Source organism: Aethalodelphis obliquidens, unplaced genomic scaffold (genome assembly GCF_003676395.1).
Source record: "Aethalodelphis obliquidens isolate GAN/ISIS:26980383/991018 unplaced genomic scaffold, ASM367639v1 scaffold20, whole genome shotgun sequence".
Taxonomy (NCBI): Eukaryota; Metazoa; Chordata; class Mammalia; order Artiodactyla; family Delphinidae; genus Aethalodelphis; species Aethalodelphis obliquidens.
Window position 1 is genome coordinate 2,327,877 of NW_020837964.1, and position 27,267 is coordinate 2,355,143.

The 27,267-nt window shown below is 47.2% G+C and overlaps 1 protein-coding gene across 1 annotated transcript in view; it reads left to right on the plus strand.

Moving 5' to 3' along the window:
- CUNH16orf95 (chromosome unknown C16orf95 homolog) overlaps positions 1–27,267 on the plus strand; it is a 475,446-nt gene that overhangs the window by 162,490 nt on the left and 285,689 nt on the right. The window contains exons 10-13 of the mRNA XM_027119903.1: positions 19,254–19,390; positions 19,966–20,071; positions 21,167–21,229; positions 22,368–22,478. The gene's annotated coding sequence lies outside the window, so the exon portion shown is untranslated. The remainder of the gene's footprint in view (positions 1–19,253; positions 19,391–19,965; positions 20,072–21,166; positions 21,230–22,367; positions 22,479–27,267) is intronic.

Below are 27,267 nucleotides of genomic sequence, written 5' to 3' on the forward strand. Positions count from 1 at the left end.
GGGCAGGGAAAGTGGAAATCGAGTCCAGTTTTCACCCAGCCTAGAGCTGACAAGGGCTACAGAAATTCACTGTGTGTGAGCTTGGACTTTGTAGCCAGGATCCACTGGAATTAAATACTTCTGAACTCTATTATATTGTAAGACGTGGATTGGATTATGAAACTATTCCTCAGGATTGCTCCATTTGGAAGAAAAAGGGAGTTTGAAATTGATGGAACTTAAGGCAAAAATGCAAGAATTCTGGCACAAATGCATCCTTATAAAATCGTTTCTGGGTGTTCCAGCCCAGGAATCATCTCTTATCACCTAATGGTTTGGGGGTCACTCTTCACCGACAGGCACATATGGTATTTTGGGGGTTTCCGTAGGACAGAGAGCCCTCACATTTGCTTCTTGGTGCTATAAAGTATCCATTTACAAGGTTAGTTCTTGGAGGAAACACTGAGAAAGTCTTTGCTGGGTGCTAATGGGTCCTTAACAGCTGTCAAACACATGATAATTTCTCCTTTGTAACACAGAGCAAGCCTCAGCTCAGAGTCATAAGAGGGCAGTTGTAGCTAACATTTTTTATTGTATTTGTATGTCCTTATTTTTTAAGAAAAAAATGATACTAGTGTTTCATTTATGGCAGGGGTTTTATTTTCCTCTTAAATAATCAATTAAGCAAAATGTGAGTCTGTTTAGAGAAACAATCAAGTTGACTCAGGCAAGAATCACTGATGGATGCTAAAGCCACAAGTGAGTTTGTTGGGAACAAGGCATCAGCACTGCTCAGCCCTTGTCCCTGCAGATTACTTTAATTACAGAGGAAAGGAAAGGTGCATTTACAGTTGGGGAACCCTGGGGGACCCCACCTTTACCAAGCCATCAAAATTTACAGCATCATTAATGGGACACAAATGACATCATGGGCCCCTGATATGACGCCCTGAGGACTCAACGTCACTGCTGGGGTATTCCTGCGCAAAACACATAATCTGAATCTAACAGTGAGGTACCATCAGACTAACCCAAATTGAGGGAAATTCTACAAGACAACTGGCCTGTGCCCTCCCAGAATGCCAGTGTCGGGAGAAAAGACTGAGGGATGTCCCAGATTTAAGGAGACTGAAGTGATGGGGCAACTAATGCTGCGTAATTGGGACTAGTGTGGAAGTTTGACCTCGAGCTGTGTATCTGATGACAGCAGGGGCCTAGTGATGGCCTTCCTGAGCTGCATCGTTGTGTCATGGTTCTGTGAGAGAACGGTGTGGTTTTTAGGAGAGACACATTCAAGTGTGTCCACTCTCAAAAGGTTCTGCAACAATGACAGTAATGTCTGTGACTGTTAGTGTGTGTGTGACAGAGGAGGGGTGAGTCTAGGGGAAAGGCAGACAGTTGTTCACTTCACTAGAAATTTTTCTGTAGGTTTGACATTTTTCAAAGTGAAATCTTTTTTTTTTTTTTTTTCGGTACGCGGGCCTCACTGCTGTGGCCTCTCCTGTTGCGGAGAACAGGCTCCGGACACGCAGGCTCAGCGGCCATGGCTCACGGGCCCAGCCGCTCCGTGGCATGTGGGATCCTCCCAGACCGGGGCACAAACCCGTGTCCCCTGCATCGGCAGGCGGACTCTCAACCACTGCGCCACCAGGGAAGCCCCCAAAATCAAATTTTTTAAAAAAGAAAAAATAGCTGGTAATTAGTGAAGGTGTGACACGCAGGTGTGAGGTGGTTACAGCATTCCTCAGGCTGAGGTTTGGGGGAAAAGGAATGAACAGACCTCTTAGGAGTCCCCGGCTTTCATGTCCAAGGGTGCCATGCACACCAGCAAATAAACTGCACCCGTGTATTCCACCAAATAAAGCACATTTATAATTTAGCTGGAAAACAAAACAAACCATGAGATGCAGCAAGTATCATACAGGGGCCTATAAACATGCAGGTTCCTCTCGTAAACAGAGTGCATGGAAACACATCTTGACCTCCTCCTTCACCAAATGCTCTTGCAACTTAAAAATCACTCTGACCCAATTCTTTTCCCCACCCCGCGGTCTCTGGCGAGGTTACTCATGAGTTCTGTTCGTCTTGCAGTCAGAGCCTCTCCAGGTGCTCACTGTCCTGCTGGCTGCCTAATTGTTATTTCTCCAGCAGAATGAACAGCACCCCCCACCCCCAGACGTCTGTTTAGTTTCCAAGGGGTTCCTGGTGAAAGGCAGAGAGCCTGGCCACAGTGTGCAACCTGAGACAGCCGGGCAGCCCCAGAGCAGACAAAAAGTGTGCTGTGGGCCCCGGGACGCAGCCCAAGCACAATATCCTCGGCAGTGAGCACCCACAAGTGATGGTCTTCTCTGCTCCCCAGTCCGGCAGTGAGACCAGCCCACCCCAGGGCACGCCACCAGGTTGCATGTGGCTCCCAGGACCGGCCACATATTTGGAGATGCCTTAGGAAGAGGTCCTGGTTACCAGGGATACAGACCTGGGAGGGCTGGGATCCGCACCAGAATCCCTCTCTCCATTGTACCAAGCTCTGCTCTTCCTTCGTCGCCCTTGGACCCCAGCCCCAGCCCTTCTTCAGTGGGGAGACTTGCTGAGTAGCCAGGTATGGGGGCTGCTTGGGAAGTCAGCTTCCACTGTATTTGGGGCAAGGGCATGCCCTGCACCTGCTTCCCTGCTGTATCTGACAAATGTGGGGGACGCTAGGATCGGAGGGGTCTGCATCCAGGAGGATGGCTTCTGTTTCTCAGTTGAGTTTACCAAGGAAAATGGGCTTGGGGTTTTTCTAGGATCAGCTTAGCCACTTGCTCCGTGCCTTTACACAAGCTGCCTGCTCTCTTTGGCCTCTGTAAACTAGGGGGTTGAACTGAACTGGTGGCCTGGCCCACTGTGTCCCATGGAACAGGGGGAGGTTATACGATGAAATATCACACCCCCATCATGGGCTGTTATAGGACAGCTCTTGTTCTCCTGGATACATGGAGGCTTTCTAGGAGTTGCTTGAATATGGATAGTTTTAAGGGAGTCAACTTCTGTAGACTTGAACTTGCCTGCCTTCCTCTTGTGGTATGTGAGAATTCTGAACAATTGGTTACATTCCTGAGACATTTAATACATACTGAAACATTGTTTTTATGTTTAGAGTCAGATGGACTCAGATAATTATGAATAGGATTTTAAAATTCATGACTATCCAGGGTACATTTGAAAATCCTGCAGGACACAAGACAGTTTACCACTGCAGGCTGCTAAATTTGGGGGTAATTTATTTTGCAGCAGTAAGAGCTAAGACACATGCCATGAGATGATTCTAAAGCAGAAGCTTATCAAAATAATTGAATGCTTTTGGATGCCCTTTACTAGGTGCGTAAAATGAAGCTTGGGAGGCCAGGGAACCAGCGAGTTGTGAAACCCATTTCTTCTATTTTGCCTAGCTTTACTGAGATATAATTGACACATAACACTACGTCCGTTTAAGGTGTACCACGTGATGATCTGATACGTGTGTATATTATGAAATGATCACCACAGCAAGGTTAGTTAACTCCATCACTTCGCCTAGTTACCATTCTTTTGTGTGTGTGGAGAGAACATTTAAGGTCTACTCTCTCAGCAGCTTTAGGGCATACAGGGCAGTGTTGTTAACTGGTCACCATGCTGTGCATTAGCTCCCAGAACTTGCCCATCTTCTTAATGGAAGTTTGTGCCCTTTGACCAATATCTCCCCATTTCTTGCACCCCCAGCTGCTGGCACCACCATCTACTCTCATTTGGCAAAACCCACTTCTAACACTGGGGAATCCAGCGCCCTGAGGGAGATACTATTTCCACACATCTCAAGCATTTCACCACAAAACAGAGCTGCTGCGGCTTATGACAGGGCCCCAGGCTGAGTCCAATCAAACCCAATGTTCCAATCAGGTTTAATAGGCGGGAAAAATGAGCGCTCCCTAAGATTGGGAGGGAGGATACTTTGTCAGTAATAATAAGCTGTCGACAGACAGGATGCTGCACAGGACACGCCTGATCGGAACCACATGTGTTCTCAGGGACTGTCTCCAAAGTGCCTGGGCCATTTGTGTGTCTGCTGCCCCTGGGAGCCCAGGTGCTGGGGACTTTGCCATCCTGTGTGCTGGTGGGATTTGCCATTTTCCTTACACATGTAGTGCCAGGCAGGCCAGAACAGAGCCTCATGCAGAGATGGTGAGCATCGTTCCATGGCCCTTCTACGTGGTGCCGGGACACATTCCAAGGCAGGGGACCTCCCTGAGAGAGCAGACGTTTTGGAAGGAGCCTGGCTTAACCCTGTGCCTGTCAAAAGCCTAGCCTGAGGTGAGAGCTGGTCAAGAGACAATCCTGATGTGGATGTGGAAAGATCGGAACCCTCACACATTGGTGGTGGGGATGTAAAAGGGTGCAGCTGCTGTGCGTTCAGTAGGTTCAACATAAGAGTTACCCTCTGACCCAGCAATTCCACTCCTGGGTTTATACCCAAGAGAAATGAAAACAGGTGTTCAAACAAAAACTTGTACACGAATGTTTGTAGCAGCATTATTCACAATAGGTAAAAGGTGGAAACAATCCAAATGTCCATTGACAGTTGAATGGATAAACAAATATGGCCTTTTGATGCAGGAGTATTATTCAGTCTTAAAAAGGAAGGAAGCACTGATGCATGGTACAATGTGGCTGAACCTCGGAAACATTGTGCTAAGTTAAAAAAAGAGCCAGTCACAAAAGGCCCTTATTGTAGGAAATGTCCAGAATAGGTAAACCCATAGAGCCAGAAAGCAGATTAGTGGTTGCCAAGGGCTGGGAAGAAGAATGGGGGTGACTGCCAGCAGGTGCAGGTTTCCTTTTAGGTAATGAAATGATCTGAACTAGATACTGGTGACTTAGTACATTATGAATGTACTAAATGACACTAATGGACAATTTTATGTTATGCGTATCTTACCAAATTGAAAAACAATTGAAAAGGAACAATTCTAATCACAGTGGGGACCGGGAAGGAGCATTTTCCACTCATAGATGCATGGTTTGGACTTGCTTGCCGTGGGCATCCTGTAGACATTTGCATCCCTTAGACTTAAAAGCAGAGTGTTGGAGGCACCCCAAGTGAGCAGAGAGAGTGAACCCTGATTACGCAGGTGCTACAGGCCAGGTGCGGGCGAGTGTTTACACACACTCTCTCTTTTATCCCACACAACTGCCCCAGAAGGAAGGTTCTATCTCATTCTCATCTTACACTGCGGAACCCAAGGCACGGAGAGGTAAAATAGCCCTCCCTGGGTCCCAGAGCCAGTGATATGCACAGCTGGGATTTGAACTGCAAGTCCACTCAACAAAGATCTGTTGATGTGTTACTGTTGTTGAGGACAGTGAGCGCTTGGCAAGGTCCAGGATTGGGGCTCCCAGAGCCCAGTGACTCTGGCAAGAAGACATCACCTTTGGGGCTACCAGAAACTCTTGCAGTTGTCATGCTAAGGAACTGCAGAAACCAGCTCTTCTTCCGTGAGATGAAAGGCCTGGATCTGAGAAAGCCAGAGACCAAGATGGGGGCAGTGGGACAAGGACAGGTTGGGGAGGGGAGGTGACCAGTCCTGCTCATTCATTCTCCCCACAGATCCAAGAGAAGGCACAGTCACTGTTCCTGTTCCGTAGGGTAGGAACAGAGGCTCAGAGAAGCAGCATCACTTGCCCAAGGTCCCACTGTTAGGTGGGAACATCTGCCCTTTGCACCCAAAATGTAACTCTCCCGACTCTGCCAGTGATATTTTGTGTCCTGTTTCCCCTACTAAACTAATGTATGCTCATGTGGAAAATATTGGGTTGGCCAAAAGTTTCCTTTGGTTTTTAAGTAAAAATAAAAGACACATTTTTCATTTTCACCAAGAACTTCATTGAACAGCGTATTCACCGTTTTGTTCCACTACCTTCTGCCATTTTACAGGCAACTTCATAATTCCATCTTCCCAAAACTTTTTATCTTTTTGAGCAAAGAACTGTTCCAGGTACCTTTCCCAGTCTTCCAGGGAATTGAAATTTTTTCCATTAAGAGAATTTTGTAAAGACTGAAGTAAATGGAAATCCGAAGGTGCAATACCTGGTGAATACGGGAGATGAATCAGAACTTCCCAGCCAAGCTGTAACAGTTTTTGCCTTGTCATTAAAGAAACATGCGGTCTTGCGTTATCCTCATGGAAGATTATGCGTTTTTCTGTTGACTAATTCTGGACGCTTTTCATTGAGTGCTGCTTTCAGTTGGTCCAGTTGGGAGCAGTACTTGTTCAAATTAATCATTTGCTTTTCCAGAAGGAGTTCATAATAGAGGACTCCCTTCCAATCCCACCACATATACAACATCACCTTCTGTGAATGAAGACCGGCCTTTGGTGTGGTTGGTGGTGGTTCATTTCGCTTGCCCCACGATCCCTTCCGTTCCACATTATTGTACAGTATCCACTTTTCATCCCCCGTCACAATTTGTTTCAAACATGGAACGTTTTCATTACGTTTCAGTAGAGAATCGCATGCGGAAATATGGTCAAGAGGGTTTTTTTCGCTTAACTTATATGGAACCCAAACATCCAAGCAATTCACATAACCAAGCTGGTGCAGATGATTTTCAGCGCTTGATTGGGATATTTTGAGTATCTCGGCTCTCTCCCGCGTGGTATAACGTTGATTGTGTTCAATTAATGTCTCGATTTGATCACTATCAACTTCAACTGGTCTACCTGACCGTGGAGCATCGTCCAGCAAGAAATCTCCAGCATGAAACGTCTCAAACCACTTTTGACACGTTCGAACAGTCACAGCGCCTTCTCCATACACTGCACAAATCTTTTTTTATGTTTCAGTTGTGGTTTTACCTTTTTTTGAAATAATAAAGCATAATAGGCCGAAAATGTTGCTTCTTTTCTTCCATCTTCAATATTAAAATGGCTACACAAAAGTTCACCACTTCTGATTTTTTTTTTTTTAATGCATGCTGATATGACAGCTGTCACAATACAAGCTAACAAACTTGTTTCGAATGAAGTTAGAGACAACTAAGTGTTACTAGAGCCATCTTATGGAAAAAAAAGAACAAACATTTTGGCCAACCCAATATAAAAATACAGAAAGAAAACCCCACATAGGACAAAATAGAAACCTTTCATAATGTTATCATCCAGAGAAATCTACCATTACCCCTTCGATATATTGCTATTTTTGTCTACGTTGATGCATAAACGCACACATGCTTATATATCCTTCTAAAACTGGGATCATGCTAAATATACAGTTGTTTTATACTTTTTATTTAATATATTGCTTATGTTTTCTATTGATTCATTATGGGAAAACTGGATTTTTAATGTCTCCCATTTAATAATCTCCTGGAGTCTCCCATCATCTGGATCTTCCTGAATATAACTAACTATGGATCTGTAGGTGTTTTCCCAATTATTGTTCTTAAAATCAACATTGTTATGATGGTCCTTTAATATAAATGTTGTACTTGGCATATAGTAGGTACTCAATATTTATGAATTAATGAAGGATGGATGAATGAGTGGCTTTCTTTAGGATAGGTCTTGGATATAGACTTCTTTTGTCTAAAGTAGGTGGTCCATGCCTCTGGTTGGCCCAGTTAGTCCCTGTTTTCTCCTGATATGGTTAGTAATAGTGCTCTCTTTTACTCTCAGAAGTGTCCTGATTTGGATGGTAAATTGTAAGGGCACCCTAATCAAATGGTAGGAATCTTTTTGACGTTCTTGATACACATTGCTGTATTGCTCTACAGATGTGTTGTACCGATTTACACCTAACCTGTAACCTATTCCTAAAAGAAGAGGAGGGCTTGATGAAAAATGATGATGAAAAATTTGGGAAATGGAATTAATCTTGTAAAAATGGAATTGGGTTCATAAAAATGGTATTAGATTTGTGAGATTCAGAAATGGCTTAAATTCACTTTCCCCCTAAGCTCTCATGTTCTTAGAATCCACCTTGGTCACATGTTGAGCTTAATTTTTGTTTATCAAGCATTGTAATAAAAATATACGCATTCTAAATGACTGTAGCTTTTTGATGGGAGCAGTCATGATCCTGAAGCTCTTTGGGTTTGAATCCCTCCTCTGTCACTCACCACCAGCTATGAAACTTTGAACAAGTCCCATAACTGAGTTTCGATTTCTTCCTCTGCAAAGTGGAAATGGATGTTCCCTCATTTCAGAAAGTCATGAGGATTAGACATCAGTGTGCAAACCGGGAAAGCCAATTTCACGCTGACTCTACCCAAAGCCAGTCTTTGCCTAACCAGCCATTCACCCCACCTATTTAGCAGCAGTACCTGGTCCTTCCTAGTTTCCCACATGCACACTGACTTTTCATTCTCATAACATTCCAACTTGCTTCCAGAGCCTGAAGGAGTTGCTCTCCCAGGTTAACTTGTTGGAGGACTAGTTAGGCACATGACAGTGGTAAATGGCTCCCTGCTTCAAAATGCATTTCACATGTAGTTTGTCACCCCTGAGTGAATCCCAACCTTTCAGAGGGTTTGTCCGGCAAGTTAGGGCCAAGAGGACTGCCTGATTAAGAACTTGGTTGCCTAGGAAATTGTGGGTGTGGCATACCCTGTGATTGACTTATTCTGTAGTCAATTGATGTCATATTTAGAGATCTGTGGTAACCCCTATTTCCTCACCTTTACAGGACAGTAGTCCTGGGAAACGGAGTCTAGTCATGATCATCTGGAGATGTGAATTTTGAGATGATCCCTTGGCTGGCTTTCAGATGCTAGAGGGCAGGGCATTTGCTAATGCCCGGGGTAGGGTCTGGGTGGTGGTTTTAGTGGGTGGGGAAGACTGGTGGACTCTCCTTCCCAGTCCAGGGAGGCAGAGGAAATACACCAGGGGAATTTGACTCTTCCATGTTGGCTGCAGTCTCTTGTGTTTTGCTCTGTGTTGGCCCCAGGAGCCTTCATTATAGCTGAGCTGAATCAGGAGCTCTGAAGTCAAATGCAGGTCATGCCCAAGGGAGCAAACACATGTTCTTTTGGAAGGTTGTGTGTGCTGGCCTGCTAAGGGGCAGTTTCCTGGGACGGTTACACACAAGCTTATGTGCATCATAAGGTCTTCCTTTCTGATCACAATATCTGACCACAAGTGATGGCTTAACCACTTCTCATTGGCTTGACACGATCCCAGAGTGGGCCTGTGAGGTCAGCCATTGCTGAGTTACACAGACTTCCACAGCTCTTGACGTGACCATCTGCTGTCTCCTGGAAAACAGAATTTTTCTCTTGTCTAAAGTTAAGAGTGACTAAGCCAGTGGCCAGAAGCATTTGCACTGGTAGGAAGAGGAAGGTGGCTCAGTCCACCTGGAAGTGGACTCAATACCCTCTTCCAACTGCTGAACCCATAGAACCTGGCCAGGCTTCAGGGCTCTCAGTAGAATCCCATCCTTTGGAACTTGGACTGGGGATGGAATTCAACTTGAAGCTGGCATGGAATACTTCCTGGGTCAGAGGGGAGGGCTTGAAGAGCCCAGAGTTAGGCATTTTGACAATTTAAATGAAATGAATTGAACCCTGACATAAATTTCTCTTGGATACCACGGCTCCCCGAAACAAAAAGGAAGTGGACTGAGTGAGCACAGAGTGCATCGGCTATGAGGAAAATGTTCTGAAACAACCTTTGGAATATTCTAGCAAGACCCAAAATGGGGCAGGTCAGAAGCAAGTCTGGACAGAATCCTCAGCTGTCTGATTTTCCCAGTTTCCGTTTGCCCTGAGTATAACCTGGCCAAGTTCTTCTCCTTTATAAGACAGAAAAAATTACCTTGGTGATTGGATGGGGGTAGGTAGCTTCTGCTTCAAAAGCTACTTGTGAAAACACAATTCCACTAAGTCTTTATGTTTCTAAAACCAAATAGGGAAACTATGGTGAGAGCATGTTCTCATCTCCCACTGCACTCCACAGTCACAATGTGCTGTATGTTTGTATCGTATGTAAGAGTAACATGCATAATAAGAGCAAAAACAGTATGAGGGAGGAATTGGGAGTGTAGTTTGTAAGATTCTTATACTACATGTAAATCCATGTAATATTATTTCAAGGTAAACTCTGATCAAATAAAGATATTTATTGCAAACCCTGGGGTAACTACTAAATTTTTTAAAAAAGATGTCTATACATGACCAGTTCTCTCACATTAAAAATAAACAAACATACATGATCAGCCCCACGTGATGCTCCATCTTGTCACCTGCTCACTCTCCTCTCCTTTCTGCTACGTGTCTCAGTAGTGTGGTCTGTACTTTCTGTTCTCATTCTCTAATCTTCTTTCATTTGTAATCTGGTTTCCACTTCCATTGTTCTCATCAAACAGCTTTTGCCAAAGTCACCAATGACCGTGACATAACTATATCCAGTTAGACATTTTTTGGACCTAACTTCAGACCATGGGCAGCCTTTGCCACTGTCTGCCACATCATCCTTCTTGAAATACCCTGTTTCTCGGCTTCCATGGCACGCACTCCCTCTGTTGTCCTCCCAACTCTCTGGGTGCTTCTGCTCTGTTCTCTGTGCATGCTCATCCCCTCTATTTGACCATAAAATGTTTGGATTCCTCAGAATTCATTTCTAGGCCTATGTTACTCCGTACTTGACACTTTCTCCCTAAGCAAGCTCGTTCATACCCATGGCTTTAATTGTTACCTTTCCCCAGAGACCACAGATCTGTACATCCATCTTGGAACTCTGCTCTGAGCATCGGTCCATATTCTGAACTGCCTAACTGATCTTCTCCTGTGGGTATCTCAAAGGCAGCTCGCATCTCAGCAAGTCCCCACAAAAAGTCATCATTTCTTTTCTAACCTAGTCTTCTTTGAAGGGTCTCTACCTCAGGAAATGCCACTTCTGCCACCACTCCCATCATCATTCATTCATTTAGAAAAATGTCGCTGGAGAACTTACTCTGTGTAAGAGACTGGAGATCTTCTACAGATGAACAATGGGCAAGGTCCCTGTTGTCATGGAGTTTGTACCCTAGTGGAGGAGACAAACATAGATCAAGCAAAGAAACAAACACAGCACACAATTTCAGGAGAGGGTAAATGCCATAAATCAAACCAAAGCTGGTGAGGAGAGACTGACGGGTGGGTCAGTGGAGTGGCTGTATTAGATCGAGGTGACATTTGAACAAATACTTCAGTGGCACCATGAGGCATGCAAAGGCCTGGAGGAAGAGATGAGAGGAGAGTGATGACAAAGTCAGCCAGAAACCTAGGAATTTTTCTTCACTCTTGGCTCTTCCCACGAAACGTTATCGTTATTAGCTCCTGAAACTCTCATTACTCTGCACCTTTGCTTCGGCCACCCTGGCCCAGAGCACACTCAGCTCTCTCTTAGTTTATGGTCCCAGCCATCTCCCTGGTCTCCGCACATGCATCCTTCTCTCCCTTGAGATCCATTCTCCAGATGGTAACCAGAGTGATCTTTTCAAAATGCAAATCTCATCACGTTATCCCTCATCCTTCTTCCCTCTTTTTATTTTTTTACTGTGGTGGTTTTAAAACAAATGGGGGGATGTCATTTTCCTCCCTTTGAATATGGGCTGACCTTTGTGACAGCCCCTGTGAAAAGAATGTGGCAGAAATGATGACTTTTAAGCAGAAAATAGAAGAGGCAATACCGCTTCCATTGGGTTCTCTCTCCTGGGACCCTCAGGCTACGTGTGGGTGGTCTGACCGGCAGCCAGCCAGTCCGTTAGCTGACAGTCAGCTCTGAGCAGCAGACGTGTGGGCCTTCTGACGATGCCCGGCCCCCAGCCTTCCAGCCTGCCCACCTGGTGGGGGAGAGGAGCAGAGGTGAGCCCTGTTGAGCTTTGCCCAAATTGCACATTCATGAGCAAAATAATTGTTGTTGTTTTAAACCACTAAAGTTTGGGGTGGTTTGTTTCACAGTGAAACAGAATCAGAACATCAACTCATCAGTTAAAATATATATTTGTAATCTGGTCTCTTCTTCCACCAAATCCGAGTCTGATCATGCGTCATGCCCTACCCCTGTTACCCTTCGTCTCTTGCAGTCACCTGTCTAGCTTACAAATCCTGAACAATCCCGGCCCAGACCATCCTGTTACTAGCTCTTGTCCTACACCCCCTACTGGTGTCCTTTCCTCACTTCCCAATTTGAGATGCTGTGGTTCCTCACGGTGGGCTCTCCCTTGCTCAGAGAGCTAATAAACCCCACTTGGTTGCCTGCAGCCACGTGTCTGGTGGGCTTGGGCTGGGGGCTTTAATGTGATAATGTGCAAAACGGTTAATGTGGTGAGAGTCCCCGTGTTCTCTGCCCCGTCTCCTTTCCAGCCGCATCTCCAGCCGTCCTCGTGATGCCTTGCTTTGTTTCCATCACCCTGGTCTCTGCTGGTCCTCAGATCTCCCATGTCCCCTCCCTCCTGCCTCTGGAGCACACGTGGGCTCCGTGTCCATAACACGGCTTACGGTTTGAATAGTTACCATCTCCTTCGATTTGCCACTTTGATACCAGTTTGCTCCGCCAGTGTTGCTTCCCAGCAGGGAAGCCTCGTCCTGGATTTCTCCTTCAGGCTCGCAGCACCCCAGCCACTTGATCTCCTAACATTCATTACAGAGTAGCGTTACTTCTGTGTGGTGGTTCACTGATGTCTGTCTGTTACTGGACAGAGTTCCAGGAGGGCAGGCGATGGGTCTGCTTTTGCACACGGGTGTGTGGAGTAGTGAAACGGATGTGTGTGCTCCAACAAAGAGTCCAAAAGCCAGATGCGTGCCGGGGATGCTAACGGGACTACAGCTGAGCAGGTGCTTTTTAGCGAGGCTTCTCAGAGCCTCTGGCCCGCTGTGAAGCACCGAGAGCGTTGGAAGAAACAGCCCAAATTTAACTAAGCGTGGGATGTTTTATTTAAGGCCTAACAGTCGTATCTTGGGGAGTCTTGTTTGAGAAATGCTGACTTACGGCATAGTTTATTATTTTTCCTCTCCATGTGCACATGTACATTTATTCACAGGTCATGTACCCCGTGTGTGTGTGTGTGTGTGTGTGTGTGTGTGTGTGTTCTCCTCTTACAGTCCTGTTACCTGCAACTGTTTTGTTGAGGACAAATGGCCCAGGTGTGGCCAGAGCCAACTCATGGTTGGACTCATGGGTTAGGAGGCAGATGAAAGGGCCTCAGAAGATGAGCCCAACCCCTTCAAGTCCCCATGGGACAAGGGGTGCGGAAAACAGCTAAATGCATACCGGTCAACGTCACGTCCTATCCAGGAGCCCCGTAGTGGCCACTGGGACCCCCCACACGTGACCAGGCAGGGAACTGAGCCAAAACTAGTGCAAGGGCAACACGTGCTTCCTCTGAGCTCTGGCGTGACTGAAATGTGAAGTGGGGCTGACTCAGACGGACACCGTCGGGAAGGTGGCAACCCCTTCGCTGGCCACCACGGGGGGTGGGGGACATCACCATCATGCAGGGGCTGCCGTGCTCATGCAGAGGCTGCAGGCTGGTGAAGGCACGAGACCTGGTGATGGTTCTGGAAAGTTGGAGCGCACATGCATTTGGACCTTGCGGCCCGACTGGGGGGCGTGCTGACTCTGAGGGGTTTTACCCGAGTCCGAGCAGGGGCTCAGCGCTGGGATGACGGGGTCTTTATCACCAGGGGGGTTGTGGTGGGGTGGGCACATCCCAAACATCGACCTGACACAAGCAGCGTGAGCAGCCCGGCCCGAGAGGGTACAGCATGCATGCGGCTTGTTCAGTGACTCAGGTGGCCGGCTGGCTGTTGAGTAGTTTGAGACAAGGAGTACAAGACCTGGGTGGGTTGGAAGGGTCAGAGGAATGTGTGCGAGAATGTTTGTCTGGCGAGCCTGCTTCCCTCATGTGAGTGGGGCTGGAGGTGGGGGCAGTGGAGAAACAGAAGTACCGCAAGTTAGGGGAGAGGCAAGGAAATGCTTATTCCTATAAAAGGATGGGAGAAGAATGCAATAATCCAACGACACTAGGGAGGAGTCCTTTTATTGTTGATCACATTCATTTGGCTGATAATCTGAGGGGAAAGCATTCTTTGGGCAAAAGAAAATTTGATTCTCTGATGTCTGGCCCCTTGTCCTGCTGGGGCTGAAGCCCTGGGAGTGTCGATTCTGTCCACTCACACCTTCTGGGGTCACAGTGGTCACGGGCTTCCTCTGACAGTGTCAGCAGATGCGGGCAGCCCATCTGCCTCGTCATTTAATAGGCAGAGTCCCAGCTCCGCCAGGGGCCGGCGTCTCCCAGTGTGCTCCCCAGCAATTTGGATTTCATTCGATTGTGGTCCCATCCTCAATTTCTGGGCCTCGGATTTTCCATCTGTGAATTTACTTTCGATGCTGGGGTGCTTTTTGTTTTGTTTTGCTTTGCTTTTTATTTGTTTGTGGTGGTTATTTTTAGTCCCGTGGCTCTAGCAGGGGCCCTACAGTGTGAGGGACGGAACGGGACGCTGGGCCTGCTGCACTGTCTGCCAGCGCGGGCTGGTCTTTATCCTCAGGACCAGAGAAGCTTAAAACAAAGAGATCCCAGACCACAGCTGGCTCTGGCTTTGGCTCATGGGGACAGCGGTGTGCAGCTTGGATGTTATCCCCCGTGCACTCATCCAGAGCTCTAGGCTACTTTGTGCACAAATAGAGTGGCTGCATCGTTGTCTATAATTGCAAAAAGGGAGAAAGAAAAGCTGTAGGGAAGCGTGAATGTTCCATGGCAAGGGAAGGGTGGACTGGGTCCCGGTCGGGGCAGACAGTTGCCTCCAGCAGGAGGCCTGGGAGCATTCCTCAACCTAACCCAGAACCCTGCCTGGGCGCTGCAGGGGCAGGGCAGGGACGGGGTCCTTCCTGAGGGGCCAGACACTGGCCCCTGCGAGGTCTGAGCTCTTCCCGTTGCTTCAGGGCAAAGTGCTTGGCTTTGCAGAGCCTCAGCACCATGTACAAGGCGCATGGTTGTGCGGCCTTGATTGTCACCGATCACGTGGGAAATGAGTGTCGTTCAGGAGAAAAAGGCATCTATTTTCCTCTAAGCTGTATTTATTTGTCTTTTCCTAATTTCCTTTATTTATTATCCAAGTAGTTAAAACATTAAACATTATGGATTGAAAAAGAGTTATCAGTAATCTTATCGTCTAAACATCACCAGAGTTTGACGTTTTGGTGTGTTAGCCTTTGTCTGAGCATTTGGATATTTTACAAAAGTTTGCATACATTTTGTGCAGTCAGCATTTTATTATACGAATGTTCCCATTGAAGACTGCTGGGTAGTCAGGATAAAAGCCCTGTGGGGTCAGTAGGACCATGCGGATGGGAGGTGTTGCCAAGACCCCAGGGCAAGAGCTGTGCTCATTGCTGAGGCCGCATGAAGGGAGCCCTGAGCCTGGTGACATGGCCTTGCTGGCCTCTCCTCCCCACCTGATGCTGGATTGTACGTCATACATGAGGACATGCAGACCAGGTGTGATGATCCCCATTTTGCAGGTGAAAGAGCTGAGGCTCTGCAAGGCCAACACTTTGCCCCAAAGCAAGGGAAAGAGCTCACACACCCAAACCATGTGTTTCTGACCCAAGGTCTGTGTGCTCACCCCTGTCTTACTTTGTACAGCTTCTCGTCGGTGTGCTGGAAAGTTGTCCGTTCTCTGGTAGAAGTGTCCATGCAGAAGGGCAGCAACCTCCTGGGCAGCCAATTCCAGGCTGCTCAGGAGGGCTGACGCCAGGAGACGGCCCCAAAGGTACGCGCCACCCTCGGAGCTGGCTTTTCCTGTGTCTAGCCTTTGGCCCAATTGGGCCTGTTTTCATCAGTCTCCCCTGGCCCAACATTTCTCCTTGGGCTTCCTGTTTCCTAAAACAACTTTGATGGAGAAGTAAATGGAGTGAAATCTGCTTTCCTTCTCTCTTGGGTTTTCATAACCATGCTTAGTGAGAGGCAGCCCCTCACGTCACCTGGGTTGACACAGGTGGGTAGAGACGGCTTGGCTGTGGGCTGTGGATCCAGCTCAGCAACTTACTGGTGACACAGCTACTGTGACTCTGCTTTCTGATCTGCAGAATGGGTGTGCCAGCGGCGCCTCCCAGAAGTGCGCGGTGGAGCGTGTCAACATGTGTCAGGTTCTGAGCTCAGCCTGCTGGGAACACCCAGTAAACGTCAGCTCTGACAATTACTGCTTGTTTATGGGTAGTACTAGCTGAAGTTTATTTTCAATGCCAACTAGCAGTTCAGAAGTGCCGTAAAAACCTCCGTGGTGCGGTCTAGAAAGTGACTCTGAGGAAGGATGGCGATGGGGAGATCAGGTGTGCCCGGGCACGCCTCCCCTCCCCGTCCTTGCCTGGTAACCCCCACCCCAATGCCCACAGCCTTGCTGAATATTAAGGAGGCTCTTCTTTTCTGGATGTGTGTATTTCCTGCTAGAGATCCTCTATTCTCTCTACCCTCCCAACCCTATAGTATAATTTTAAGCGTGAGGGGCTTGGGCCAGGTTTAGAGGTTTGAAAACTGGCTCTGAGCTAGCAAAGGGCAGGAAAGAGGCTGCGATCACATCACAAACCCAGAGCTTGGAGTTCCTCGTCGCCCCCTTCCTTTGGGGGCCCCAGACATCGGGTCTGCTCCCCATGTTTCCGCCGGCTGGATTTAGGCGGCGCTGTGGGCTCACACTGCGTGTGAGTCGGCTCCAGGCAGAATGGAACCGGTGGTTTGGGTATTCTGGGTGTCTCCCTCTGTGTGTGCATGGGGTTTGAAATCCTGGGGCCACCCTCGTAAAAAGCTCCTGCAGCGGAGCTGGAGGGCGGGAACCTGGGTTTGTGCTTTCACCACCTGGTGGCGCCACTGAGGCTGCAGGACGGAGCAACCGACATGCCAAGGCCTGAGTGTCAGGGCTGACAGCGGCGGGGGTGCAGGTCCGGTATAAATGGTGTAAATGCAGTGCCTGCCCTGCGTCCACGCTTACGTTGGCCGGGGCTACAGATGCCAGCTCCCAGGGAGGATGAGGGGGGAGGCCGAGTTTCTGGCTTACAGACACCCCTCATTCTGTCTCTGTTTCTTTCTGTCCCTGTCTCTCTGCTCCTTCCTCCCATCTCTCTCTCTCTCACTCACTATCTCTGTCTCTCCCCATCTTTGTCTCTCTCTCACAGGGACAAGGCCCATCTTTCCCTAGAGGTTGGCAGTGAGCTTCCCATCTTTCCTCCCACTGGGGCAGGAGGCTCCTCAGGTCAGCTTTCACCTCGGAGTCTACACCCCAAGGTGGCTTCTCCTGCGCAACCCGTGCCAGGTTTGTGGGCTCACGGGTGGGCTCAGAACCCTTCTCTTTGGCCTCAGAGGGCAGGGGCAGAATGACCGTGGTAATCCTGGTTGATGGGCTGGCATTTGACTGTAAATTGGATGGAACCAGCTGTGAAATGAAAGCAGGATTTCAGTGTATTTAACAGCGATCATGTCACTGCACTCATAACCATGGGTCGTTAGTGTGAAAATAAAAAATAAATGAGAATACTGTTCAAGTAACCTGGATTTATCACTGTCGCTACTGCAGAAGCATCAGGCCACCCCTGTCTGCAGAAACCAGTCTTGGAAAACGTCCTCCGAGACTGGACCCAACACAGGATGGCCTTGAACGGGGTGGGTGGAATAGCTGTGCGCTGGTAGGATTTTTGTTCTGTTTTGAACTTTCTACTTTCTGAACTTCTCTGCTTTCCCAGGAAATACCAAACGGGGAAGAGAGCAGTGAAGGAAAATTCCTTCTATCACTTTGGCAGCGAGGTTTCTTTTATTAGTAGACTTCATTTTTTAGAGTGGTTTTAGGTTTACAGAAAAACTGGGCAGAAAGGCCAGTCCCCATCTCCTTGCTACCCCATCACCTCAGTTTCCCCTCTTGCTAATGTCTTGCATGGGTGTGGTGCATTTGGTGCAGCTGATGGGGCAATATCAATATATCATTGTTAAGTCCGTAGTTGGTGCTGGACATTCTGTGGATTTTGATAAATGCGTGATGTCATGTATCCACCATTACAGTATCATCCGGAAGAGTTTCACTGCCCTAGAAATCCCCTGTAGCAATGAAATTTTAAAGCAACTTAAAAAAGCCCAGAGCTATCCCACCTTTCAGAGCTGCACAAATACCCTAGGAACTGGATAGCAGGAGCATGTGCAGATGAGATCCTGTTATCTGCACGCAGGAGGGCCGGGTTGTGTGTGTTAGAGGCTTGCCCAGAGGCCGGAGCTGGGCCCAGCGAGGAGTGGACAGTGGTCGTACACATGCATAGTGGCAGTAGTGTGTGTATGTGTGTTATTAAAAAAAAGGAATGGCCATGGGGAGGTGTGGGCCGGCCCGCTGAGTAGGACCAGGAGGTGAGGTTTTGGGGTGGGGCTTGTTGATTCTGGCTGATGGAACGTTTGCTGCCGACACGTTGCCCATGGGTGATGGTGCCGCGAGGCCGGCTCTGAGCCCGCACACCGAGTGGGGAATCGGGAGGAGGCATCTTTGCCTCCTCTTCACAGTCCTGCTGAAGCATCTGCTGCCGAAATGTTTCCTCCCTGTGCAGGGGCACTGTGTGAACACAGGCTGGCCAGCACCCTGTGCCTCTCTGTCCCACAGATAACAAAGCTCCCTTGCGTCCTGGGGGGGAGTGGTCGCCTGGACAGGCCCCTGGACAAAGCAGGCTCCAGGTCCACTGAGATGGCCCCGAGCGGCTCCAGGAGCACGAAAAGGCTGGGCTTGGGCTGGTCTCTGAGAAGGGACCCTCACAGCCCCCATGCCCAAGCTGAGGGTCCCTGGAGGCGTTTGTGGGTAAAATAGAGCCTGGCACGTCTGCCTGTGCTTGAACTACTCCAATTCGTTACTGCTCCCCTGTGAGGCAGCAGCCCTGATTCTGGGTGCGACGGCATTCCCGAGACCTCAGCCAGCGTCCGTTTCGTTCTCCAAACCCCCTGTCTGCGCCTGAAGACCTTGCTTTGCCATTTTTCCTTCTCTCCCTCCCTGGCTTTGTCGTTAAACGTGATGAAAAAGTACTGACTTGTATTCATTCCCGGGACCGTGGAGACAACGCATCCCTGGATCTCCTAGGCTGCCGTGGCCAGTTGATAGCCAGTTGGCTGAAATCTGATGTTAGGAATGTGGGGTCTTTTTGGGAACTGCCCGTAGCTGCCAAAACGGTTCTAAATACATGAAAAGTAGGTTAACTTGCTACGCTCCTCGCGTTTATTCTTCCAGCTGAAATTTTCCTGACTTTTTTTCCCTTTCATTTTATTAGGTTAATAAAACTTGGTTTTCGAGCGTTTCACTGCCCCAGGAGGGCAGTGGGCCCCATGTCCAATTCATCAAGTGCCTAATGAGTGGCCTCGGAGGTCCTGGCCCACCCATTCCAGAAGCTCTCTCTGCCTCGTAAAGGTGAGGCCTACGGGCTGCACTGTATATTTTGTCTGTTGGTTTCCCAAATTCTCCTGCCAGCTCAACTGTCACTGTTCAGGATTTATATGAGGCCGACGGCACCACGGGGCAGCTCCCCTCCGCAGCAGAACCCCCCTCCTTTGCTCGTTCTTCACACACGCCACACACTCTGTGCCATAAAACAACTTTTCTGCAATAAAATGAAATAGAAATGTGTCGATGCTAGCATTTTAGAACATTCCAGCCAAAGGGCTGTGGGAAATGCCTTCGTTTACATGAAGGAGGGAAGCTCTGTGAAACTAGGGGATAAAACAGTGTGAGAAAAGGCCTTTAGTAAGAAGAAATAGTCTGGCATTTAAAATAAATAAATTGAAAATAAAACGTGTGCATGTGCGTGTGTGTGTGCGTGCAGTCACTGCATTCTTTATGCACATACGTTTCTGCTGTCCTGGTTTGTTTTCGGTGTTGCAGAGAAAGGGCAGGTGAGGGAGAAAAGTCGGTGTCGCTTGCCTTCTCGGCCCAGCGCCTGGGCTCTGTCTCCTTCTAGAACATTCTTCCTTTTCCTCCCCCTGCAGGCTCTTTTGCCTTCGCCAAGTTGTCGGGATCCTGCCAACTCCAGGCTTGGGCTGTGTCTGCCCCAACATGGATGGGAAGCTAGAATCTGAGCACCAAGAGCTCGAGGTACAGCTCAGGGCCCAGGAACTCGAGAGACGCGGTGAAGTTTGCGAGCATGGGGCCGGTCGCTGGGTCGTGGGGTCCCCGGGCCAGAGGCCTCCTGAATTTCCACACAGCAGCCTGGCCGGGTCTGGGTTCCTTCTCTCTGGTTTGATCCTGCAGAAATCGCCTGGCCTTTAATTAAGCACCCCAGCGGGGTGTGTGCCATTGCTGACAAGTGACTCTACACGGCCTGTTGATTTTTTCTCCCCTTCCTTTCAGTGGCGTCTTGAGCACCAGAGGGAAGGAGCACGGAGGGAAGGTCATGCTTGCTCTGCAGGCAGTGAAAGGGAGAGGGAACGCCGGCTCAGAGGGTTCTCTGTGACGCCCTCTGCATTTTATCACCCACCGGGCCCTGAAGCCAGGGCACAGACCCTGTCCAAACAGTTGGCTGGGGTTTAATACCTGAGATGTGGAGACGTGAGATGTCTCCCAGGCTGTGGGGCAGAGGCGAGGATGGCTGTCCCTCTTCTGCAGACTTTTTCCGTGGAGGAAGAGGATTCTGGAAGGTCTCTGAGACCAAGGGGGACATCCATGGCCGGCCCACCCACGGGTAGACTGGCACCAGCTAGCACCTCCGCCCTCCCACATGGGGAAGACACAGTGCAGATTGCGTAGCTCTCAGCAGGGACCTCCAAGTGTCCACACGCCCCAGAATTTTCGCCCCAGTCTTGCACAGCCCTGTATGTTCCCATTGGGCTGAGGGATTTCATGGCGTGTGGGTCAGTGGCTTAGAGTTCCCACATGGGAGGCCACGAGCAGCCGTTCTGATTGGGACTTCGGGGCAGGGGGCGGGGTGGGTAGGTCCAGTTCAACCCTGTGAAGACCCTCAACCCAGGACTGGCCTTTCTCAGTTGGCCCCCGTTCCACCCCAAGGCGGCTGGAGTACCACTGTCGTGCAGGATTTCCCACGAGGAGCTGGCCTTCTCCCCTGCACACCCCTCTTACCGGGCGTTCATTGTGCATTAGATTATCTTCTGAAAATATACTTTGAAGAGTTTTTGTTTTGTTTTGTTTTTCCTACTTGACTCTCTTGAATCAAGTAGGCCATTTATCTTTTAGGCAGAAGAATTTCAACAGTTACACTGCACACTTGCTGGAGGATCGCAGGCTCAAAGCAGAGAGGTAGTTTAAAAATTGTTTTCATCATGGGTTTATTCTTGTCTTAGCTCCCCCCTCAACTTTGCAGCTTTCCTCCCCTCCAACTAATCCTCCGGACTGCGGTCCACCCCCACCCCCCATGGATCCAGCCCACCTTGAGCTACTCAAACTGAAAGAAGCATTCATACCCAGGCCATCTGTTTGTTTAAACTCACCCCGTGTTAGTCCACGTTAAATGCAACAGAATAGAGAAAAATGTAATTCTCTGTCGGCTTTTGATCACAGAGAGGAGTTTTTTTTAAAAAAATCAAGATGGATTTCTGAAGGACAATGTTATACACATTCCGTGTGTTTCTGAGCTTCAGTGTTTAGTTGAGTTGGGGGGAAATTTTTTTTTTCCCCTTTTGATCCCAGGGAGAAAACACTCGCACAAACACATCTCAGTGCCACAAACAGTGTGAGACAGGCACTTTTCTGTAGACTCCCCAGCTGTAAAGTGGAAGGGGACTGCCTTTAACTTATCAACAGAGCAAGAGAATTTGAAATACGGCTCAACTGCTATATATGCAAACGCTTTCTAGCTTCTGTGGGAATTCAGGGCGAAGTCACTCTTGTCTGGGCAAATTCAGGACCCAGGATGCTCAATACCCCCACCCCCCCAACCGGCTCAGAAACATGCAGATCCACGCTCACTCCATGATCTGATTTTCACGACCAATCATTAAATGTACATTTCTCCCCTCACTCCCTCAGCTTCAGAGCAAATGCAAATAAAAAGTGCTTAAAATGGTTAACATTTCCTGTCACTGGAGGCATTCGTTAGGGGCGGGGGTCGCTGAGTTTTAAAGTGTATTTTCATAGGAAAACTCATTTCAGATCTGCGGCAGGAACTCAGACTGTTTCACACAGTGAACCTCAGGGTTTGCGATAAGCCTGCGTCCATTGCAGGCGGTCGAATGATCCTTTTATATTATGCGGGTGCAGGAGAACACATATCCAAATTTGAACTGAGGTTAACCTGGGGCCCAGCTCAGGTCACAGGAAAAAATTGTAACATGTCTTCTTTCCCCACCCTCCCCTCTGCTCACTTTCTTTTCCTTTATTGGAGAAAAAAACAAATTTGGTACTTTAATCTGTTGTGTTTCCTCTATTGATTGTTTAGCTAGTGATTTTGCCAGCTTCCTGGATGTGCATTCTGGTTCTGCACAAAGAGCCACATTCCTTCTGGAATCGGGACCAGGACACAGAGAGACAGCAGCAGTCACTGGAAACTGTGAGTACTCCAGTCTCTCCTGTGGCTCTGACCCCGCTCGTCCCGTCCCGTCCCGTCCCGCTGCCCCTTTCTTTCTCTACCAGTGAGCTTTCTGCGGGGCTCCTAGGCTGAACTCACTCTGTCAGCCCTCAGCACCATTCTCAACTTTTAGGAGAAGAGACCCTACAATTTCTACACAAACATCGGGTAGGAAGGGGAGGGGGAGTATGCTTACCTATTGCAGTGACTTCAATTTTCATTTTAAGGCTCCGAAAGATGGAGAAAGTAAACAGAAGCAGGCTGGTTTATTTCAGGGGCTAACAGGGAGTCCCTACTGAATTTACCTAATAAAATGAATTTTTAAAATTTTCATTTTCTCATTTCATTCCAGCAGAAAATGAGTTTGCCTTTATAATGTCCAGATCTTTCAAACTCTATTGAGTGAGAAATTAAGTTACAAAATGTAAATACTTTGGTATATATATATATATATATATGAAATGAATACATATATGAAATGAAGTAATCTGTGACTGTAATACCACTTAAAGCCTGACTTTAAGGCTCCTAGGACACTTAAAAATTTTTTTATGATGTGTAATAAAGAAAAATAAAATTCAGTAGAAATGTTTCTCTTTTAAAATGGGTGAATTGTGATACTTAATAAATTTAATTGTAATTTTCATTTAACATGTTATCTATTTACCAAATTTTTTTTCTGAACATCTTGTCAAGTGTTGGGAGGGTTGTAAAGAAAACATATGTTAATATTCTGGGCCACAATTGACTTCTTTCCTTTCCTCTGTGAAACTATTCCAAGGAGTATGGGAAATTGTAAAACAATGTAGTTCTCTCATGAAAAGAATACCCTGACTTTAATTACCAAGAGAAAGCAATTAATGCTCAAATTTCAAGGCCAATCCAGTGATCAGTTAGGAGCAGGAAGAAGGGGGGAAAGCAGGACTGTTACTTGCATAAGAAAATCCAGAAATCGACATCATGCAGATGTATAATTGGAATGTGATTGTATTTATAAGGAAAAGTTATATAAACTTCAAAAATGGTAGTTGTTTTGCTTAAGTGCCTGAAAAAAAGAGTTTAGAATAATATTTGGGTTATCCCAGTTTTATGCTCTTGTGTTCCCAAAGCCTTGTTAGGTTAAAGAACTCCAAAGGAGAGAGAGAGAGTGTGTGTGAATGTGTGTGTGTGTGTGTGTGTGTGCCTCCCCCGTGTCCCCAACCCCCAGGAAGTGTGCAGAGAAAAAGGTGGGAGCTGACTAGTGACCAAAAAAAAACACCTCTCGCTTCAGAAATTCATAACTAATATAAAAACTCTTAGAAATTAAAAATAGCAATTGTCTTACTTTTTTCACCTCCTCTCTGGGAGTTGTTGCAGGGGATGGGGTGATGGGGTAGAACCAGTTTTCAAAATTGCTGCAGACCAGTTTGTGCAAAAAGGGTATTTCCACTTTCCTGCACTTTTGATTAGAGTATTTTATTCTTGCTCTTCTGTTCCTGAAGCTATGGCATTGTACATCTTAAATATATTTTGTAAGCTTTCTAGTTTGGATTGCCGAAACAGAAACCTTCCCCTTCTTAGGGAGGTTCCCCTGCTGTCCAGTAGATGGCGATGTTACTTCTAGAGTGACCCACGGGTGGGGGTGGGGAAGATAGATACTGAGATTTACCCCCTTCACCTCTCCGGAGTGCATCCAGTGATCTCTAAAAGCAAGAAGAAAAACTTTTTTGAGCCCTGGCCTGAAACGTGCCAAGCCATCCAAGAGTATAAAAGTATTTAAGGCGACTGTTAACTACCAAGTGTCTCACCGTCCTGAAATGGTCTGAGACATCACCCAGCTAGAGTTCAACGAAATACTTTCTGGAAATGTTCAAAATAAAAATGGAAGACGCTTAGCAGCTTTTTCAAAATTTTATCTGTTGCCTGTCTATGTTTTATCACGTAAACGATATACTTACGATTCTCTGTTTGTAACATTCACGAAGAATATACATGTTACAGTATTGCATGGAATCTTATATGCGTACAAATGGCCAATTAAAATCAGGAGTGTACAGATAATGATACCAGAGTCTCACCTTCTCAAAAAAGTATTTTCCTTCTGAAAGTGATGAATGTGTGTGGGCCTCCCACCCTGGGCATTGTATTTCGTTATATCAGCGCCTGCTAAATGGTATGGCCGGCTTTTTAAAGCTTTTAAACCTCCATCTCCCAGGAATGAAGCTCCTCCTCTCCAACTGGGAAAAGCTTCTACTTGATTTCAAAAACAAACAAACATTTTTCTATCCCCACCTCTTGCTAGAGAGAGTCTCAATAACCATGAGCACGTCGTTCAACATATTTAATGTTAAAATGATTTTAAAACATTTTTGGATAATTTCAATGTTTTGATTCTTCATGGGACAACACGATTCCTTAATTTGTTTTATGGAATAATTTGCTGTATCTTTTCTTTAATTTAAAAAGAAATAGGGTGCATGTTGACAATTATTTTAAACAAACTGGAATTCAACAACAGCAACAAAAAAGATCTATTTCTTTTCCTAAAAATAATGTTATCATTTGTCCTTGGCCGGGAGATAGGCAGGAATTCATTTCACTCCAAATGTGAAATCCTATTTAAAGACATAGAAATATGTAAATGCAGCAGAGACCAATAACCCCATCATAGTGGTAGTAATGAATCATGCGTTGCTCTCTAAAAATTTAATTGAGTGACCTGCCAGCTTTTATACCTGTATGAATTTACAAACTGAGCAAGTCACCGACTACTCATACCTCGAATCTACGCATTGATAAAACGATTGCGCAAAAACCAGCTGTTTAAATAGACTGTGTTCCGCTGTAAAGATGTTTTACCCTTTGGGGAAAAAGTCATCTAAGTACTGAGTGGCAGTGACCAGCGAACAATAGTTAGAATGAAAATAAAGCTTCCTGAAACTTAGTTTTAATTTTCTTGAGCAAGATACTAACCCATAAAAAATAAACATTGTTTATGGAGCCAGGTGTGTATCAAGTGAACCTCTGTAAAATGATATGGAGAAAATATGAATTTGTATGTCTCAAGTACTTTGGTTCGCCTGCAGAACAGAGGGAGCTATTTGATACATAGAAACCGAAAAATAAAATTAGTGATTCTGGAGAGAGGTCCAATTCAGATCTGTGCAGGCCCAGGGAGGCGACTGTATTATAATTCACACACAAAAAGCTGTGTCACTTAGCACCTTGGCTTAAGGGATAATTTAGTTACACCACCTATTAACGCTGACTTACGTTTCTGCTCCGGCCAGCCTTCTTACGATCTTGTTTATTCCCAGAAATCACATTTGTGACAGCTCCAATAGGCCATTCAACAGCGAACATTTTCTTGTTTGGTTGAAAATATTTCAGGTTTCAGACACCCAACAAGGAAAAGCACTTTCAGACTTCGTGTAAATGAATAAATTTGTTCGGAGTGAGACTTTTTAGAAAATGAATTCAACAGCCTATTTGACCACTTTCAGCCTAAAATATTATGTTTCAGTTTGCCAACCAGGCTGATAGGACCTGAGCTGATGCAGAGACTATTGCCTCTTCTGGGCTTTCTTTTTTCTTTTTTTCTGGAAGAAAGTGGCCCTGGTACCATCTTTGCACGTGGGATTAGAGAAACAGCATGGAGGCCTGCTTGCCTACAAGCATGTCAGACTGCACACGTCCCTGGCTTGGAGTGATGGTGTGCTGTTGCAGATTTTGAGTCCTGTATTTGTAAACTTTCCACTTTTTGTTTTTTGAGAAATTCACGTTTGATCTCTGCCAGCAAAGGTGGGGTGGGTGGGTATGTACGTCCCTCTTCACAGCTGAATGCAATCAAAACGCTTATTTTATGTTGTGTTTTAGTTAAAAGGTAAAGGAGAAGAGAAAAAGACACTCAAAAACCCAGAAGATACAGTTAGCATGGAGTCTACAGTGCCGGGAATAAAGCCCTCGGGACACAATGCATTTTATCCCCCCCCCGCCCCCCCCCCCCCCGCAAATTCTCTTGGAGGGAGAGGGGGACATCGTGGGGATTCCATTTAAGGGTCAGCTAACGTGTTTAAGCTGTGTGACAGGAGAAAGAAGGCCGAAATCCTTTGTGCAAACAAGCGCCAGAAGCTCAAATCCCTGCCTGTCTTCTCAGAAACAGACTTGCCCAGCATCTTGTGTGCGGTTTGGAGAAGTGAGGTTTGAGGCCACCTTTCAGTGGCCTTGTGTCGCCGCCTCTGCATCGGAGGTGTCTGGGCCCCAAACATTCCAGGCTGCTCTCCCCAGGTCTTAGCCCAGGCAGCAGTGGAGGCTGGCTTGGTGAGGAGATGGGACATGCTCCCATCTGGGAGAGCTGTGAGCAATCCACAGAGCGGGCCGCCTCGTGGGCACCCAGTCCCACAGGGCCTGGGCGAGGGCTCGGAGAGTGCCGTGCTGCTGTTCCATCACGCACACTCTCTTGGAATCTAATCTTGGACACTCAGTCACACGACGAATGCCTAGTTTTGATGATTTGTGCGTTGTGTCTCTCCACCAGAATCTAAGCGTCATGAATGTTGCATACTTACAACAAGGTTGATATTTATCCAGAGTGTGAATGTGCCAAGGGTCGCACGGGATAACTGGATGGTGCCTCCCAGCGCGTTGATGGAGTTAGGAATGTCATTGTCCCCACTTGACGATTGAGGCACCTGAGTGAGATTCCCAGGCAGCACAGCTCGTGCGCAGGGCTGGGAGGGCTGGGAGGACTGGAGTCTGAATCCAGGTGGGGGATCACAGGCCCCACGTTCTT